The 8,203-nt window shown below is 32.7% G+C and overlaps 1 long non-coding RNA gene across 2 annotated transcripts; it reads left to right on the forward strand.

Moving 5' to 3' along the window:
- On the forward strand, positions 1-3,083 carry LOC102584526 (uncharacterized). 2 transcript variants are annotated; one of them, XR_367627.2, is made up of 4 exons: positions 1-276; positions 378-442; positions 1,492-2,097; positions 2,179-3,083. It is a non-coding gene; the product is annotated as an uncharacterized lncRNA (long non-coding RNA). The 2 variants fall into 2 exon arrangements; XR_001474020.1 differs by having other exon boundaries at positions 2,191-3,083.
- Positions 3,084-8,203: the final 5,120 nt, after the last annotated feature.

The following is an 8,203-nucleotide window of genomic DNA, read 5'->3' on the forward strand; positions in this document are numbered from 1 at the left end:
TATATTACTTTTATGGCAACACGTGTACTACAAGTGTGATAACAATATTCTTCCTCACTTTTCTCTTCTACGAAGTTCTTCACTTCTTCAATGAAAGGACCGAATGTCCACACTTTTCCTTTCTCTGTTCTACGACTCTCTCAGTTCGTTCTTCTCTGAGTTTTTCTTTCACCATTCTCTCTGTTTGCGCTCTCCCGTGATTTCTATCTGCGATAACATTCCGTTCTAATGGATGTGTTGTTTCAGTTCCTAGGGTTTAGTTCTGCTCTAATATCGGTGAGAAGCTTTCACAGAATAAAATAGAATTTACTCAAGTGTTTTGGCTCTTTTGTTAACAGATTCTTTACATGTGACTGTTCTTTTTGTCAATTTTATAGTTGTCAATGGCATTAGGAAAACTCGAAGAGCATAGAGGAAGTCTATGTCAGCAAAATTTTCAAAGGTTAGTACGTAATACACTTATATTTTGTCAATTTGTGAAAGTCATTCGATTTTCGCTTTCCTTCGACTTTTCCCCTCTTGGTATAAGTTCACTATATAAACCTCTTTGTGCTAAAATTAAATGAAAGGAGAAGGACTCAATGATTTAAGTATACTAAGTAATTTAGGATTTTTGTGATGTTTACTTTGCGGTTATACTTTTTCTTGATGAATTTGCAGGACTTATTTTCAAATTTATGGTGAGTGTGTTTTCTATTTTAAAAAATATTGATTAGTGTTAATCAAGTAAACAATAAAGGTAATGTTTAAATTGCAACCTTTAGTCAAAATACAAACAAATTTTGAAACAAGTTCTCGAGTCAACTAATTATTTATCCAATAAAAGTTGCACAGTTTTTCCTCTTGCGGTTTCAACTATAACTTCGAGGAGCATATTAAAAGGAGCTTTAAGATTTTTCATGGAAAAGACAATTGTTTTCAAAACATATTGACCTGTTTCATTCTATAAAGGTCTATCGAAGATGATTGTTACTCACTTTTTAATATTAGACTGAGTTGTATTTGCCGTTTTAGATCGTTAAGCTTTCTGTACTTTCATGTTACTATTGAAAGTTCTCGGGTAATACAAATTACGCCTAAAATTCAAATAATTGAGAAACGATATATTGTTTATCAAGAATAGATTGTTGTTGATCATTATTATATAATTAGTCTTATGTAAGAATACACTACAAAAAAAAAAGAAAAAAGAATGAAGTGTTCTAGGTGATGAGAAACATGTCATTAGAGGTAAAGTGCAGGAAATTAAATGCACCATCTATTCCTATGAGTCAACGACTTTGGTGGAAAGGACACAGAAGTTGAAGTGGTAAATGATGTAATTGACACAAATCACATAAATAAAAAGAATTGTAATTTGTAATCAGAATCTTGCACAATGTGATGGTAAACCTGTATCGTGGTGAACAGATACTATCTCCGTTGGACTACATTATAGTACGTCTGTCCCAAGTTTTGCTCCTGCTGTCTTTAAGCCTTTTAATGAAACAGGTTGATTAAAGAGATTCAACGAAGGTAACTTCGAAGCTTGAGCCATTTTCCCATTAGGTAAGAGGTTCTTAAAGTCTTCTTTTAGTAATGGCACCTCAAAATCTGCCTTGTTATGTTTAACTAAATTATTGTTAGCTGCTATGTGAGCTCCTGGTTCCATATGGTTTGTCGAAAAGCTCATTTGATTTGGAAAGTTCGGATAAAGGCTAACGTATCCTCTTAACTACATCATGTCTATCAAGAACTTCTTCCATGAAGTTTGCCATTCATTAGTTCTTGATTTTGGTGTCTGTATGGATTTTGCTTTGGATCTTTCGTGAATCTCATGTTCATGTAGACATAGAACTCCTTCCATTGGTTGGGGGAAAAACACTGCGCCCCAACTGCAAGGCAGCTGATGAAGATATGATGTGTTTAGATGAATGTGTTTGAAGAACTCAATTGCATTTCATTTAGGCCTTTCTTTGACAACTTCCACCAAACGTGGCGTGTAAAGAGAGATGGAGGAGAGCTCAGAGAGTGATATTTGAGGGTCATAGTGGTAGCCCAAGAGAGCATATTTGATCCATAGGTAATAGTAAGGGGAGACTTCGATGTCATCTTCGAGTAAGAGACCCAAAATCATCATCCGATGTCCTGCATCTCAAAAACATTCAATAACTATAGTCTTCTTTGGGTTGTTTATAGATACAAATGCAGATCACAAAATGGTCAGAGACTTGTTCGAAGATTTGCCTCTTCCGGCTGCCGCCATCTTCCGCCAATGGAGATGTCGCCAGCACCACTACACCTCTTCCTCCCGCTCCTGCTCCTGCTCTAAAGAGTGCCCTTAAAACATACTAAACCACATGCAGAATCACAATCCGAAAGTAGGTTAATTTTTCGTTGCCTAATGATCAAATAGAGTGTTGAATGAATTGAGTTTAAGTTTCTATGCTTCAATTCTGGTTGTTTTGAGCCCTTTTCCCTTTTTATTTTAATATACATGCGTAGGAAAGGAACATGGAATTAGTTACTATGATTTTTCTTCTCCTAGACTATTTTTTAAAGCTAGAAGAATATATGTTGCCTCCTTTTGCTAAAACATTGTGGAGAATGTGGTTTCCTCCAATTTTATTCTAAAGTTTTTTTTACTTGAGATGCTTCTTCCATGCTATCATATTTAGCACTTGCTTTACATTCACATGTAATTGAATTTTTTGATCGATTTGTGGTACTACCGCAAAAAATCTCAAATGATATTTGGGGTCTCTTCGTTGGTAAGTTTTACTTAGTTTTCTCTTGCTGACCATCTAAATCGTTGATTCTACTTCTACTAGAGATCAATGGTGTAGAATCTATGCCTACTTGTGAAATTATTTTTTATTTGTGCTCTACTTTTTGTTATAATTCAATATATAAGATTTGGATATTTAAGTGTAGTATTTGTATGTATATGCCTTTTGCTCTTTCTTCATGTATTATTACAGCTTTCCAAATGCATGTATGATATTTTGGCTTTATGAGCTTGTGTTTATGTATGATTTGTTTCAAACTTTCATGTATTTTTGTAAGCGTTATCACCATCTGATTTTGTTGGATATGCTTTCGATTTTAATATACCAGATTTAGCCCTCCCACTAGAAAGCGACTACCCTATAGTAGAAACCGACGGAAGTCTAGAAGGATGGGGAGCAGTACTAAAAACAAAGAACAATAAATACGGAGACAAGAAAGACGAAAAAATTTGCGCCTATCACAGTGGAAAGTACAAAGAAAATGAAATATGAGTAGTATAGATGCAGAAATTTTAGCTGTCATTTATGGACTAAACAGTTTTAAATTATATATTATTAATAAAAAGAAATTTTGGTAAGAACTGACTGCGAGGCTATTGTGAAATTCCATCAGAAAATAGAGGGAAAAAATAGTAGTAAAAGAAGATGGCTAAAATTTTTAGATGCTACATCAATATACAATATATCTCTAGAACATATAAAGGGGAAAAGACAATTCCTTAGCAGATCAGCTAAGCAGACTTATGAAAACTAATTGTTTATTTTCAGAAATGAGTACAGGCAAAGACAAGGCGTCCCAGTTCAGCTAACAATGGACAAAAAGACAAAGACTTGCATCTACAGACTCTATTGAGAAATACTTTATTTCAGCCACAGACGAGATTAGAAGAAACAAGACTAAATACTGCAAGCACCGAGAGACTATACTTTGGGAAACAAAATTAATTTTTTATCCCCCATCTAATCTAAGTTTCAGGGTAAAACCAGAAACAAAGATAGATAAACCACAAAGATGCCTAATAGACAATTTGTGGATAGCATACAACAAAGTTCCTAGAGACAATAGTTACTTCATCTCAGTGGTGAATTCTTTAAGCCACTACTTTACAGACAAAAATGAAGACAAAAAATTCAGATTCTACGTAGTAGTCCAAGGAAGAATACTAGGAGTTTTTCAGACATGGATAGAAGTAATAGACTCAATCAAAGACATTCCTACCCCACTTTTTAAAGGATTCAACGATTTCAATGAAGCACTAGACTACGCTAGAGGAACTCTTGGGCCAAATTATTTCATAAGCCCAGCTCTACGACAAACTACAAGACCCTTTTTGCAATACAATATCCAAAAAGACACTGATAAAATAATTTTTTGCAATCATTGTTCTTCAATGACAGGGATTTAAAAGACTAAACCAGACAATCGAGAAACTAGAGATTGAGAAAAGAAAAATGACTCAACATATCCACTCACTACAAGAAAGGATACAATTTTTACTTAGACCTACCAATCAAACCATACCATCACAAATACCATACTATCCCAAAGAACAACCAAAGAGTTCTCCAACTCATTTCAAAATGGATAAGACGGGTGTATATTCCCCAACGAATGTAGAAAAAACTATTGTACCAGCTAAAGGTACAGCTAGTCCCGATCAAACGATAACGGGTAAAGACTCATCAAATCCGTTGATGGCTGACACTTTGCCAAAAAGTATAAGAATTTTGCCAGCAAGTTTCAATACGATGGCAGAGACAAGCAGAAAAGCTAAGAGTTTTTTACAAAAAAGAAAAAAATAGAAAAAATAATAACAAAAATTCCCTTTGCAAATTACTTAAAGAAAAAACAAAGGAGACTATACAAGAGAAAATTATATGAGAAAATCCCAATCCAGAACCAGCAGATTTTGAGCCTGAAGACACAGGAAGCACAAGAAGTAGAAGTGATGAGAACGATCCATCAATAGACCATTTTACTCAACACTACGACCTAAATAACGATGATGATTCAGGAATGAGTTTTGATTTTGAAGCACTACACAACTTGGATACCTAGAAAATACAAATACGTAAGCAATGATGTCAACAAAAGAAGACAAAAAAATATATGTAAGCAATGACATCACAAGTCACTACTACTACTCCACTAAGACTCCACTATCAGACAAAGAAAGGACAACTCCACTACTAACTCCACTACTACAAAGACAACATCACTAAAGAAGACAAAGAAGGACCACTAAAAATTGGAAAAGCTTCACAAGCCATGTGACGATGGGGCCCAAAGAGCACCCGGCAGGTGAGAAAGTTTATTCAAATTTTGAAATCCGAATTTCAAATCCGAATCCTCAGCTATAAATAGAGGGCCATTTGCCACAAGAAGGATAGAGCGGAGAGAGCAAAGCATACGGCAAAGGCTTGATTCTAAGTAATAGTTTACATATTCCCCTTCCCTTTCAAAAATAAAAAGAGTGTGAGAGTTTGTTGTGTTTGTACAAAGAGTGTGAGTGTTTATTTTCCTACAAGTACCTGCAAGGTCACCCGGGGACTCCCAAAAGGGAAACCTCATTCCGACCATTATCATGTATGTAGCTATCTGTTTTCTAGATCTAAGTAATTTTCTCTCTGTATAAATATGTACTGTTATGTGTATGAATAGTATTATGTATAATATAATGTTCATATTATCAAGTTAACATATTCATATGCTCTTTAAATTACTCTTTAAATTACTCTTAGTAAATGGTTAGTTCTTTACCTTCTTAGTAACCTCGATAGATTAACCTGTAAATACCTAGGGAGTTGAAAGTCTGCCATGATCAGAAAACCAAAAGGACTGTGTATCCCAGGATGTGGTTAAAGAAGCAGGTGCTAAGAATTTGGGTTAAAGAAAAGAGATGAAAAGAGTAAGGTAAAAATAAAAAAATAAAAAATAAAAGTAATTTTGGGAGAAATTACGTGGATTTAGCAACAAAATGCTACTAAACTAGATAACGGAACAGGAAGAGGGAGTATTGAGTAGGATTTTACAACTAGAATTTATAACTGCATCATACATCATCTTTATCTAAATTCTTATCTATTAGTTTATTTAAACGTATTTTATATTTTATTTAAACGTATTTTATATTGGTATCAGAGCCTAAAGTTTTTGGGAACCTAAAGTAAAGATAGAATTATTATATGAAAAAACACCCTTTTGCTAATCAGTTATGATTACAATATTGGTACTTATATAGAGAAATACATATAAAAACAGAATTGTTGACACTACAAAAGGCACTAAGTCTATATCTACTAGTTCTAAATACTAGAGACTTATCAGACAGACTTTGCAATCACGGAGGTCTATATACGTCAAACAGACCAACACTAGTCAATCTAGAACTAATAAGTGCGCTAAAGTAGAAATTACATAGTATAGATAGTGATATTCAAAACGCAAGTAGACGCATACGAGTCCAGCAACAATATATTAGTAACCTAACCTTCCATCTAGGATAAACAAACCGTAATAAAAACAGAATACATGCCCTCTAGAATATACAAGAAAAGGTTTAAACCATACGAAAAACAGATTGTAATTGATCAAGAAAATCATTGGTATCTATTAAAAATAAGACAAAATTATTCAGATATCTACGACCACTTAATAGAACAAAAACAACTATATATAGAACAGATAAAATTGTTTTCAGACATTTTTACAACACAAGAAATAACTTCTATACACGAACGAATTAGACAGCTAGATTCACAAATACCTACGATAGGAGCTAGAATTTACCACTACATAAAAGAACTTAGAATAGAAAAACTAAATTGGGAAAACAGAACGTTATATTTAGCATAAAAACATAGGAAGTATTAAAAAATTAGAATATTTAGACTTAGAAGTAGTTTCAGAAAAGAAATATCGAAAACTAAAATTTGGATCAGTAATCAAGTGTAATTTCACAGAAGGAGGCCATATCTTACATAGTGATAATCAACATTTAAATACTATTACAGATTTAATAATAAATTTAGCAGAACATAGTCAGTCTAAAGACAATAGATTTCTAAAGCTAATTGAAGCACTAGAAAACCTGCAACACAAACAAAACAAATCATTACCCCCGAAAAAATAGAACAAAATTTTAATTTTTAAAAAAACCAACAACTAGATATAATCTCCAAAATACAAACAATAGTAGCAAATAAAATAATTAACGGTCCACTAGAAATAATAAATAACCAGTTAGAAAGCCTTAATAAAAAAACTAAAGAAATTAAGAAAGAACTTAACAAACTTAAAGACTTAACCCTTTCATGAACAACGCCTTTTATCAAGAAGTATTTAGAAAAACAGCCTAATTTCAAGCCAACCCTAAAGGATTATCAGACTACATACCACCAGGAAAAATAGACTCTATAAGTGTAAAACAAAATAATCTAATAATTTTTGCTTTATTAGAACTAAATAAAAACCTAGAAGACCAAATAATTAACATAAACAAAAAATTGGATAGATTATTAGAAAATAAAATCTCTAAAGAAGAAGCTAAACAAGAGAACGATATGCAAACATTAATAGAACAACTTAAAAAGACCGAAATAACCCCTCAAAAGGATAGACTTAAAAAGAAAGATAAAGCATGAACCTTTTTTCAAACAGGAACATAAGTTTCCAAGAAAGAAGGACCAGTTTCTCTCAAGATAGACTAGGAAACAATATGCTAGCCCGACTAATGAAATCATCTAGACCAACTAGTCATCAGTTAGACGAAATAATAGACGTAGACAGAGACATAGAAACTTTTAAGCAAAATAAATTAAAACTATTAAATCCACAAGTTCTCTATAACACAGGACTTTTCTCATCAACAACACATTTATACAGACACTATAGAGAAGAACAGTTGAGTGTGTCAGAAAACAATAGTGAAAGCATAAATTTAATTAGTAAAGAATCTATACAAGAAATACAAAAAAGGCGAATGAATCTCATGCATATGGGATTGGTAGTAATCAGACTTAAAGGTTTAACTAGAAAAAATTTAGGTACTAAAGTATTAATCACTTTATATGATAGTAGATGGTCAGAATCTAAAAGATCTATAATAGGTTTAACAGAAGTCGACATGAGTAATAATGGAGGAATTTTCTATTGTAGTCCAGATTTCATGCTAAATTCAAAGGAATTTGGAGAATACATAAAAAATAGGTATACAAACTAAGGGTTACGAAGAAATGAACTGTGGAAACAATTTACTAATCTGTTTTGGCTTCATAGGAAAACTAGCAACCAACAACAGTTCAAGGTTTAAAATAAAAATAGACGATGCGGTAGGTATAATGGGAAATAAAGGAATCAAATTAATGAAACCTTTAAAAATAAATTCAGAAGAATATGCAGGTAGAGAATGGAATTTAGAGAAATTTAGTAAAAA

This window comes from Solanum tuberosum, unplaced genomic scaffold, assembly GCF_000226075.1.
Source record: "Solanum tuberosum cultivar DM 1-3 516 R44 unplaced genomic scaffold, SolTub_3.0 scf00145, whole genome shotgun sequence".
In the NCBI taxonomy this organism is placed as follows: Eukaryota; Viridiplantae; Streptophyta; class Magnoliopsida; order Solanales; family Solanaceae; genus Solanum; species Solanum tuberosum.